The sequence below is a fragment of the Palaemon carinicauda genome, chromosome 2 (genome assembly GCF_036898095.1).
Source record: "Palaemon carinicauda isolate YSFRI2023 chromosome 2, ASM3689809v2, whole genome shotgun sequence".
NCBI lineage: Eukaryota > Metazoa > Arthropoda > Malacostraca > Decapoda > Palaemonidae > Palaemon > Palaemon carinicauda.
This window is the reverse complement of record NC_090726.1, coordinates 153,426,893-153,439,392: the sequence shown is the minus strand read 5'-3', so window position 1 is coordinate 153,439,392 and position 12,500 is coordinate 153,426,893. Positions and strand designations below refer to the sequence as shown.

Here is a 12,500-nt window from a genome sequence, read left to right as displayed (position 1 = left end):
TATCATTCTCCATTCACTCATTCCATATGATGACTCAATCTTGTAATACATGTACGGTACATTGATTCGACATCTCACCGACGCTAATCTTTTTACAGCTTCTATCTATTTCCAAATTGCCCACCCTTCCAATTCCTCATTTGTAACATTTACTAAGAAAACAATTCATCTCTACAACTTCCACATTTTTAATTCCATTCCCTATTAACATACAGAATTCACATACATAGAGGAGAGTTTGTAAGCAATTCCTTCGTGTAGTCCAATCGTGGCTTTCATGCATACTCAATGTTTTTTTCATAACCCTTTTAACGCACCTTGTTCCACTCCTTTAACCTGTCTTCTGACTTGCGTTTTCCTCCCATCATTCCAGATTTTCACCAATGGTACATATACGTTTTTCATCTACTCTTCCAACGTCTGCATTAATAATCATCACTAAACCTTCCTCTTAATCTCAGTTTTCGTTCCATTTGCTCTCGATTTTCACCTTAAAGCGAAAACATTTTGAATTCTTTCTCAAGTCTTTGAAGTTTCGCTTCTCTATTCCCATGTAATTACGACGTCTAGCTATCAATATACTTACTGATCTAATATATTTTCTATCTATCTGTGTGTATATACATATATATATATATATATATTATATATATATATATATATATATATATATATATATATATATATATATATATATGCAGGTGTGTGTTTGCGTTTAATATATCATCATCAGCATCAGCCATTACTAGTCCACTGCAGGACAAAGGCCTCACACATGTCCTTCCCCTTGGTCTTTCTTTACTTTACTTACTTACTTTGATGGCTGCTTTTCCGGTCCTATAGAGCATGGGAACCCCACTCTCTACAGGACCTCCACTGTCGTTTTACCTTGTTCGTTCAGAGTATTTAACATTTCATATCACATATTGTTCATTTACTGTTAAATCGTCACTGTCAAAAGACTCATGAAATAAGAAAGTCTTCAGTTTCCTCTTGAAAGCCTTAATGTCTTCAATCATTCGAATGTTTCGCGGGCCGCATATTTAAATGCTCTGGAGCCTAAAGTAGACATATATCTAGGTTCCAATAGTTTGAAGCCATCTGTAACTATTTTCGTGTCGACACAATTTGTTGGCTGCGCAATGTGTAGAAATTCTCTTAAGTATTTTGGACGCCCGGTTTTGATAACTTGGTGGGTTATTGTACATATTTTAAATTCAATTCTCGCTTTAATCGGCAGCCAGTGTAAATCGATTAGTATAGGGGTGATCCTTTCTCTAGGTAGGACACCTTTTATCAGTCTTGCTCCTCTGTTTATTATGTTTTGTAATTTCTTAAGTTGAACTTTTGGTAAATCGTAGTAGATAGAGTTGCAGTAGTCAATCCTGGTAATAACACAGTTTATCACAAGTTTCTTTACAAAGTTTTCGTCCAGGTACTTTTCTATAAACGCAATATTTCTTCGATGATAACCAGCAGTTTTTATTACATTATTTATTTGGGCATTTAGAGACAGGTTACTGTCAAGAAATATACCTAGATCTTGAACTCTACTAGATATCCGCACCGAGTCATTATTTATGTTCATTTGAATATCACCTAAGTTTCTCATGCTGTTTCTTTTGCCCACCACCATGAATTCAGTATTGTTCTCATTTAATTTTAGTTGTGTAAATGTCATCCTTTCTCTAACACTATCAAGGATTCGGTTTAGAGTTTCAGTAGTGTCATGTATATCATTTATGGAGAAGTAAAATTGTGTGTCATCTGCAAATAGTTTAAACTTCACGCCATGCCTTTATAGCATTTTCGATAGACCAATTGTATAGATGCAGAATAAGATTGGGCCAAGTACACCCCCCTGCGGTACCCCTCTGTTTAAGGGTTCATATGATGAGTAAGAGTTTCCAATTTGTACACAGTAATTTCTACCAACCAGGTAGTCTTTTAGGTATTCGAAGGCTTGATTTTCAACGCCGATGGACCGTAGATCATTTAGTAGCAGTTCATGCACCGCTGTATCAAAAGCAGCACTGAGATCGAGCAGTATTAAGATACCACATTTATTTTCATCCATCATTTCGAGCATATCTCCGTAGAGTATAGTTTTCTGTAAGCAGATTGGTTGTCAGGCAAAGCTTCTATTACTTCTAAGTGGCTGACTAGTTGTTCAAGAATTAAATGTTCAAGCACTTTTGAGACAAAAGATAGATTTGAAATAGGTCTATATGAGCTTAATTCCTGGTAGTCCAGTGCATTTTTCAAAACTGGTGTGACTATAGCCATTTTCTCAGATTTAGGAAACATACATTCATCAATGCTTGCATTTGCTATTCTCATTAGTATTTCGGCTAGATTAGAAGTCTCTCTCTCCAATTACCTCAGATATTGGCATAGGATCAATCGCGCAGTTTGTTTTCTTTGCTCTTTTAATCATTCTGATGATGTCATCTTGTGTTATGTTGTTAAATCGTAATATTTTTTCTTTGTGCCTAGTGTCTCATTAATCTGATGTTGAGTATTTACAAATGGCCTGGTTATGTTTTCAATTTTGTTTTTAAAGAATACTTGAAAATTATTTGCTAGTTCCTGGTCACTGTATCCATCAGGTAGCTTCTTTTCTTTTACATTTCCCAATATACCATTCAGGAGACGATATAACTTACTTATGTCTGTTGCTGCTTCGAGGATCTTTCTCTTATAGTATTCACTTTTTTTCTTTCTTAGTAGGTAGTTATATTGACACGCAGCAGTTTTGTATTCTACCCAAGTACTTTCAGTTTTTAACCTATTCAACTTTCTTTCTTTACGTCTTTTTTTCTCTCTTTTTTTTACCAAAGTCTCTCCATCAAACCAAGTCTTTTCCATCGGTGGGCACATTGTATCATATTCACTTTTACTTACTTTATTGTAAGTGGTCATAAGACAGTTAGCACACTTAGCTCCTAACAGACGTTGGTCATCATGATCACAGGGAATGTTGATAGCATCATTTATTTTCATTGTGACTTCTTCAATGAATAAGGTAGGAGAAAAATTTGATTTATGTCTAAAGTTTATTTTCTTTACTAATGCACGTTTCTGTAGAGGTAGACTAAACGTAATAAGTTTGTGTACTGGGGAGATAGTACATTTCTCTTCGACTTTTATATCAGATACAATATTATTCATGTCATCATTTATAACTAAGTCTAACGTATGCCCAGTTAAAGTAGTTGTGCAGTCGACATTATTCACCAGTCGATATGATTCTAGTAACTCACTATAGGCCCAAGCGTCAGGATTTGATGCGTCATCCATCCAAAAATTGAAGTCTCCACAGATAACTAGTTAATTCGTTTTTCTCCATGATAATCATCTCAAATATAGCACCGAATTCTTCAAAAAAGATACTAGAGTTTTTTGCTAGGAGGTTTGTAGATTGTTACAAAGGATATTCCTCTATCTTTTAGCGTAAATTTTATTTCTATATATTCAAAGCTTGTTACACTAATTCTTTTCAACGTTTTGAGATTTGAGTAACTTTTATGAATAAAGAGTCCGACACCCCCACCAGACCTACCTTCTCTCGGTATGTGAAAGAAGGCATGTGTGGGGGCCGTCATTTCAGTGATCTTTGCTTTGTCCAAGTTATTTAGCCATGTTTCAGATAATGGTAGTATATCTAAATATTTCTCGTTTATCAATTATCGAATTTGAACAGTGTTATTACCTACAGATTGTATATTTACATAGCCACAGTTTATGACATCCGTAGTAACCATGATCAGTATTTTCCGCCAGTCTTTTCAATTCCAAGTCGAAAGCATTGCAGTCTCTAGAATTTACTGTGTGGTCACTTGGTCTGTTTACCTTTGTGCAGTTTATACACTTTGGCACTTACGAATTACACTCCCTGGTGGAGTGTCTCCCTAAATATTTCCCGCAGACTTTATCTTCATTCTTAGACTTGCAATCTTTTTCAATATGTCCATACCTGTGACAGTGGTAGCAGGTGATCACGTGGTACCTATCACATATGTTATAGATACCCCATCGTAACTAAACTTTGTCCCCATTATCATGAATAGGCCTGCGAACTTCGGGATCATATTTCAGCATATGGTGGGTGGTCCCCCTACCAGGCGTTTTTCTTCAAGACTACACTTATCTTATCTTCTATATTTTGGATTTGGTCCAGTTTATACTTGCAAATCTACTTAGTTTGTCAATCCATCATTTTCTCTTACTTTCGCTGCTTCTTTTGCAATCTTTAGGGGCCCATTCTGGTATTCTTAATGTCCATCTATTATCTGCCATTCTCATTATATGCCTTGCCTATGTCCATTTTTTTTTCACATGCTGTTAGAATATCCTCTACTTTAGTTTGCTTTCGTATCCATGTTGCTCTTTTACTCTTAGGGTTAATCCCATCATTATTCTTTCCATAGTTCCTTGAGTTGTAACTAGCCTATGATGTAAGTTGATACTGGTAGAATCATCTGATCAAATACTTTTCTTTTTAGAGAAAGTTGTATTTTACTTTTCCTAATCTGATGTTGATACATATATATATATATATATATATATATATATATATATATATATATATATATATATATATATGTATATATATATATATATATATATATGTATATATATATACATATATATGTATATATATACATACATATATATATATACATATATGTGTATATATATACACACACATATATATATAATGTATCTATGCGTGTTTGTGTGTGCATGTGTATGTATTTGTATTTAATAATGAACCCTAACTTTGTCAGCATCCTTACGTCTCATGAATTTGCTTATCATCACAAACCAGTTAATCCTGGCAAGGAAGACGGAACAACGTTTATTTTCCAAGGTAGGACCTAAAAGAGAGCCTTAGAAGTTCCCTGGAATCCTGGAAAACCTCTTGCGATTAAGTATATGAAAAGGAAATCAGGCCAAACCTTTTGTTATATTCCCCTTCATTTCAAATCGATTTTAAAAGATCTGACGGATTAATGAATGTATTCAGGAATAGTTTAAAGAGCAATCTACAATTATGTTATGCTTAAGGTTATTATACAGGTTAATAGCCTTTTGGTATATTCCATAATCTAAATAGAAAATGTGATTCTTAGATACCCGGTAATTTCCAAATAGATGCGTACTGTTGGCTAGTTGAAGTTTAATATGACTTCATTATTGATAGTGTACACTTTTGAATTATTATGACGATTTTCACATTCAAAATCGTTTTACAATATATTACAATAATCAAATGATTTTCTTAAGGTTTAGCAGGTATAGAACTTTATTTCTATCAGGTATATGAATTTTATAATAATTTAACCATATCTGCCGTCAGTTACAGCAATTCGTACCCTTATAAGAAAAAAAAAATAATATATGCTTACTTTAAATTGTGGACTGTTCATTACTCTTGCTGTACAACAAAATTATAAAGAAGCTTTTAGCTTTACTTTCTATAATTATCTTATTTGAAACTTTTTATCACTGAATGGTGTTTTACCGTTCAGTATTAGGTATGATTTTATAGAACCCCCCCCCCCACCCTCTCTCTCTCTCTCTCTCTCTCTCTCTCTCTCTCTCTCTCTCTCTCTCCTCTCTCTCTCTCTCTCTCTCGCAGAAATGTGAATTAGTTCCGGTTTTTTATCCATTTCTCAATCAGGTAATAGAACGTTATTACCTTATCTTACTTGAATATATAATCAGGCCATAATAGATTACGTATTGGCATGTAAGGTACTCGTTTCCCACTGTTTCTCACTCTTGTTGAAGTGCTCTTTGCCGGAGTACATTTTTAATTCATTTTTAGAGGGAAATTCTCCCTTGCCATTAGCACTATGCAAGATGTATTTGAGATTTTTCAGACAAAAACGTATTTTTTTTTATCTGGGAACACTGAGATTAGTTTTCATTTTGACCTGCCTCGACACCGTCACCCAGTTCCTCTTCCCAAAAAATTCAATAGACTAATTTATGCATTTATTGGTATGTGATATTTTCAGTAAGTTTCAATCATGAATACACGTTTTTATTTATATGAGTATTTTTCATTATTACGTTCCCTTTGGTATATTGATTTTTTCCATTGTGATTACGTACATACCCAAACTGAAGTTGGTTCCCACAAAACATTTGTTCGTACATTTATTCTCCAATGTATTTTGTTCCATTAAAAAGTATATATTATGAATTACTATAAAAATGTATTCTAAGTATTATATCCAGTCCAAAGACTAATACAGGTTTCATTGAATAACCTTTTCTTATGGTATTTTTTTATTAATTCTGTCATGACATTTTTAGAGTTAAGGATAATCTAGGTGTTATCATTGTAATTTAGAAGTAATATGAGGCTTTCCACCGAGATATAAGTTCATCTCCTCGACCTAACTACGTTATCACTTATTTTCTTATGCCCATCTATGTTTTTAATATACATGGTTATATCGATTTTACTTGCATGTAAATTTAGTGTTGTGGTTGTTAGATTAAGCTAGCCTTATAACAACACGGGGTCTTGCTCCTGATAGTAATTCGTAAATGTTGACCTAATAATCTCCATCTTGGGAATATATTTTTTGGAACATTCATATCGAAATTAATGAGACATATTTCTTTAAATATTTCAGGTCATCAGTTTATAAACCAAATTTAACTTCACGAGATTTCGATATTCTTCTTTGGGTTGAGCACTGTGTAAAGGGCGTAACCATAGAAACATAAATCACAATTTCAACCATCATGCTTGTGCCTATTAGAGCGATAGTGAATGCTGATAATGGGTCATAATTCATCCCACACTTATCGCTAAGCTCAGAGCTAGATACGCTCTGTTGCATTTTAAGCAATTGCTCTGATTTCTTTAGATTCTTGTCTGAGAGAGGGGGGAGAACGAGAGAGAGAGGCCCTTTTTTTACGTATCAAAATGACCAGCATAAGACGGTTTATCAGTTCACTTATTTATTTAGGATTTTCTGTGATACTCGAAATGTTCCAGATTTAGGTTGAGCCTATAACTTAAAAGATTACAAATAGATTTTTATTATTCCTGGCGATCGGTATTCATTATTTTTGTTGATTTTAACCTTGACTTATATAGAATTTTTCATATTGGTGTCCTTAATCAATCAATGGAAGTAAAGATTTGGATTTTTCGTATGATGTTCCGATGCGTTGCTGCTTTCTCCTGGAGGAGCCCGAATGAAAGAGCAATGAAACTATTTTAAGAGAAGGCTTCTTTTTGGCCCATGAATATTTTGGGATGAGTGCACATTTGTTAATCGCCCGAAGGCTTGACTCATGGGGGCCAAGAAGAGATAACGGTGGGGTCCAGAAAGGAGAAGGTTGCGAAGTTCCTCAGTAAATGAAGACATCTATGCAAATGGGCTCACCTCCTTGATAGCCTTCGAATCTAAAAGAACGCGAACAAATTATGAATGATTTATGCCCAGATGTATAATTAGTTGGGGTGGTGTGTTGGCGCCTACACGCAGATAATTAGATAATTTCTTGACTGGAGCTAACGAATGGGCTTTTGGCATGTGGAGCATCTCGACTCAAAGAGACCCTTTGGCTCTCTATCGTGCCCTTTCTTAGTTGCCTCTGATTAGCTTTTCCTCTCTCTCTCTCTCTCTCTCTCTCTCTCTCTCTCTCTCTCTCTCTCTCTCTCTCTCTCTCTCTCTCTCTCTCTCGAATATGAGTGCGTAAGAAAACAAGCTGGATTATTTCTCTCTCCCTGTGTTTGTTTCTCATCTTAGATAACGAATTGCCCTGTCAGAGGTTTTAAGAGATGTTCAGTACTGTTAAACTTTTCCTGAATTTGTTATGTGATAAACTATGCGTATTCGTGTGTGTGTGTGTGTGTGTGTGTGAGTCAGTGTGTCTGTGTGTGTGTGTGTGTGTGTGTGTTCTTCGCTTCTTTATTTCTTTTACTGCCTTCGTGCCCAAGTTCACATCAACTATACGGTCAACGTAGCTAATTGCCATCGCATTCGTCATGGGTATTTATCTTGAATTCAATTGTCTCGCTAACCATATGCGTTCTCTTTCCTTTCCGTTAAGTGGTCAAACTTATTTTTTCCCCATTTTTATTTTTGAGGAAAAAATAACAAAATTTGTATCCTTCTTAGTGCAGTTTTTGTGTTTAGAAATAAACTTAAAGATATGAGTTTTTTATCTTAATAGTTTTGTTTTTTATTTTTTTACATTTGAATATAAAACGTGTTCCGCAATATATACCAGCCACGTTTCACGCATTATTTCTTATTCATGCATTATGTACGTTCAACTCGTACCAACATATGATGCAATCCCTATTGACCAATCCCAAGCCGAAAGTTCTTCGATCCTTGATATAGTAAACTTCCTTAGCTTGTGTGAACTGTAAGACAAGAATAAGACGCGTCATTTCAACAGCTTTTGAACAGCATCCTTTTACAAATGGAGAAATTAAATTGTTGGTAGTAAAATACGAACATTTTTGTGAAAAGTTATTCGTTATCTCATTTTGTTTCCCTCCTTCCTCTTTATAAGACTTCGGTTTTTTGAGTGGTAAGTTTACCCCCCCCCCCCCCCCCGAAAGTTTATAACTGATGTGTTATCCCTATATATCTAACGAATTATTTGTTTCCTGCATAATAAAAAACTGAATCATAATGAAGTTTTGACCATGTTTGAAAGCTACAGCTTTATTTTTTTTTTTTTTTTTTAGCCAGATTGACACGTATCAATGGCATCGGCGTTGAATATTATCCTGAGAATTGAGGTAAGTGTTCAGAACTTTGAATGAATATTTTCTTTTATGTGGTTTAGTTATTTTATACGATATTGGGTAACCATCTTGATGATCACTTACAATGACTTTTTAATTTTGGGGTTTTGTTTTTACCTTTAACGATTTGGTTAGTTTCTCTCCTAGTTATTTCTGATGGTTTTAATTTTAATTCTTTGTATTTGACTGATATTTATGTCTTATTTATTCGTTGCATTTGATAGTAATAATGTTCGAACATTCATTTATTTTTTTAAATATAATGATTCACTTATTTTTTTCATTATTATGGCAGAAAGGAATTTAGCCATGTTCTTCCATTATTATTTATTATAAAGACATTATTTTTTTCTTATTTATATTACTTATAATGTACTTTTTATTCATAGTGTTTACCCTTGACGAATATGTTGTTACCCATATTGGAAATGCCCATTTTTTAATCAAGTGCAAGTGCTGCTTTATGGCCCAAATTTGACCTAGTTAGGTAAGCCCACACTGAGAATAGTCCAGCCATTTAGAATTTAGCATGCAAAATTGCCTTTGTAAAATATTTCATAGTTTCTTTACATCAAACGTTATGTAAATCGTCTGATGTACTCCGTAAGGAAGAGGTTGTACATGATACTATTGTAATAATTTATTAGCCTCTCAGTCATCCAAATTACAAAATCAAAATACCTTATGGTACTGTACTTTCACGTATATACATTTCTTCATTGTAGACGAGCTTTGTAGGATTTTCTCGTGAATGTGTGATGATAGAAAATGTTACCAATTTTTTTATATATATATATAATTCAATAATAGATTGTTTAACAATGTTTATGGCCTTTTAGTAGATCAGCTTATGTATCGTATAAGTAATGTTATCCGAGACGTAGTATTATTACGTGGACTTAACTTGGGACTGAAAGTCCCATTCTTGCAAATACGTATTGGTGGATTGATTTGCTATTTTTGATTACCGAGTTACTCTGGTCCGGGTTGGACGACGCCAGTTGTTAGCATGTTGGTTACCCATTGTTTTAGGTTGTCACCTTGTCACACACAAAAGTAATTATACCTTTTTCCATTGCATCATACTTAATACATACATATATATATATATATATATATATATATATATATATATATATATATATATATATATATATATTTCAAATAAGCCATATACATATTAATACATTGAAGTCTAGATTCTTTTAACGACCTCGGGATCAGAGCCCCAGACGAAATTACTCAAAGACTTAGTGGCTAAGTGGTATGGTTAATGTCATGCAAGTATCGTGGACCAGGCTTCGAAACCCGGCCGGTCAGATACTATATAGTCTTTGTGGGATTTCGCCTGGGACTCTGATCCGAGGTCGTTAAGAGAATCCAGAATTTAATGTATTAATATATATGGCTTATTTGAAATATGAAAATTCTGTTTAAATGTGAAAAATTTATCATATATATATATATATATATATATATATTTATTTATATATATATATATATATATAATATATATATATATACATATATATATATACATATATATATGTATATATATATAATATATATATGTATATATATATATATATATATATATATATATATATATATATATATATATATATATATATATATATATATATACTTGCCCTTCCACTTAATATTCATCCCGTTATGAGGTTGAAAGGTTGGGACATACAATCAGATGTCAAGGTAATATAGTAGGATAGAAATATGGTAGTCGTGTATCTATACGATAGTTAATTATTTTCACAAAAGGCTACTAAGACGCTAAAAGAAATCTTTAAAGGTGTACTTTTATCAAATGAAGTGGGAGGCGATACAAGAGGAAAAGGCTACGGCCGACAATGGATCTGGGAGGAGGTTTTGGTAGAAACCGAAGGTAATTAGTACTCGAAATACATCGAAGTGAGATGGGCCTGAAGAGTGAATGGAGATCTAACGGAGGTGAATCCATTTTGGGCGTTCTCCGTTCTAGTCCGAAAGCATTTTATATAATTTTATTTGATAGTAATGTTAATACGAACAACGGAAATATGATATTAACAAGGTTCCTCTCTCTCTCTCTCTCTCTCTCTCTCTCTCTCTCTCTCTCTCCTCTCTCTCTCTCTCTCTCTCTCTCCTATTTGTGATATTATCCATTTATCATAGTATGATAAAGACCTTATTCTTCCTGGCGGTAGAATGTACTTTTCAATTCATTATTTTATGGAACTACGCATACAACCCATGATATAAAATCTATCCATATCTATCTATCTATCTATCTATCTATATATATATATATATATATATATATATATATATATATATATATATGTGTGTGTGTGTGTGTGTGTGTGTGTACACATCCACACACACAAAACAACAAATACAGTCGTTTCTAGTCCACTGTAGGACAAAGGCCTCATATGTATTTATTCATGCCTTTTGTTTGACCAGGTTTCATCACCTCGCTGGCCAGTGTGGATTGGTTATGGTGAGAGTCGTTTTACTGTTATTTGATTGCTCACAGCAAATTCACCTAGTATGGATGTCCCTGACTAGTACAGCTTTGCTGATCACAGTGATAGACAGACTCCATCACAACGTTAACGGATTTCTACTCCGAAAGTGATTATATATATATATATATATATATATATATATATATATATATATATATATGTGTGTGTGTGTGTGTATATATATGCATGTGTGTATGTGTATATATATACATACACCATGCGTATCGATTAAAATGAATTGCAGATACAAATTAAGGTAGACAAGAGATAAAGAGAGAAAAATTTTGCTTTGTTAAAGTTGATTGAGCTTATCTTTTACGAAGCCCAGTACTCTTTGTTGAATTAACAATGCTAAGCTAATGCAAGTACAAAAGGATGGATAATGATTCTTTCAAACAGCAGCAGTAAATGCAAAAATATCGATTATAAAAGGGGAACGATGAAAGAAACAATTTTTCTTTTTTTCTATTTAGGTTACATTATGCATGGATTAGATGAAATATTCATTTTAAAGAAATTGCTGGACTTCTTGTAACTAGACACCGGTACACACACGCACACACGCGCACGCACACACACGCACATATATATATATATATATATATATATATATATATATATATATATATGCGTGTGTATGTGTGCATATACATTTATGCAAATATTTATTCATATTTGAACCCAATCTTAGCCATTGCGTAGATATAAAATAAATAACGGAAATAGTACATGAATTACAACAATTGGACCACTTTCATAGTTGAAATTGTCTTAGAGTTATATTTAGGCTTTTCGTAGCCATAAGAACTGATATATATATATATATATATATATATATATATATATATATATATATATATATACACACAGTGTATATATATATATATATATATATATATATATATATATATATATATATGTATATATATATATATATATAAATATATATATATATATATATATATATATATATATATATATATATATATACATATATACATATATATATATATATATATATATATATATATATATATATAGAGTACATTTCAATATATGCAAATACCTAACGAAATCAAAACAAAAACCTTAGTATCTCATGCTGCAATATTTTTAAGTTCTTTGCTTAGGTTGTAAAAAACGATTAAAATGTAATCTATTGAAAAATGTTGTTGCTA

General features: G+C 32.8%; 1 long non-coding RNA gene across 2 annotated transcripts in view; it reads left to right on the top strand.

Annotated features, from left to right (window-relative positions):
* Positions 1-12,500, top strand: part of LOC137622254 (uncharacterized) — an 848,023-nt gene that overhangs the window by 608,648 nt on the left and 226,875 nt on the right. For both annotated transcript variants that reach the window (XR_011040391.1, XR_011040390.1), the window contains exon 3: positions 8,735-8,788. This is a non-coding gene — a long non-coding RNA (uncharacterized lncRNA). The remainder of the gene's footprint in view (positions 1-8,734; positions 8,789-12,500) is intronic.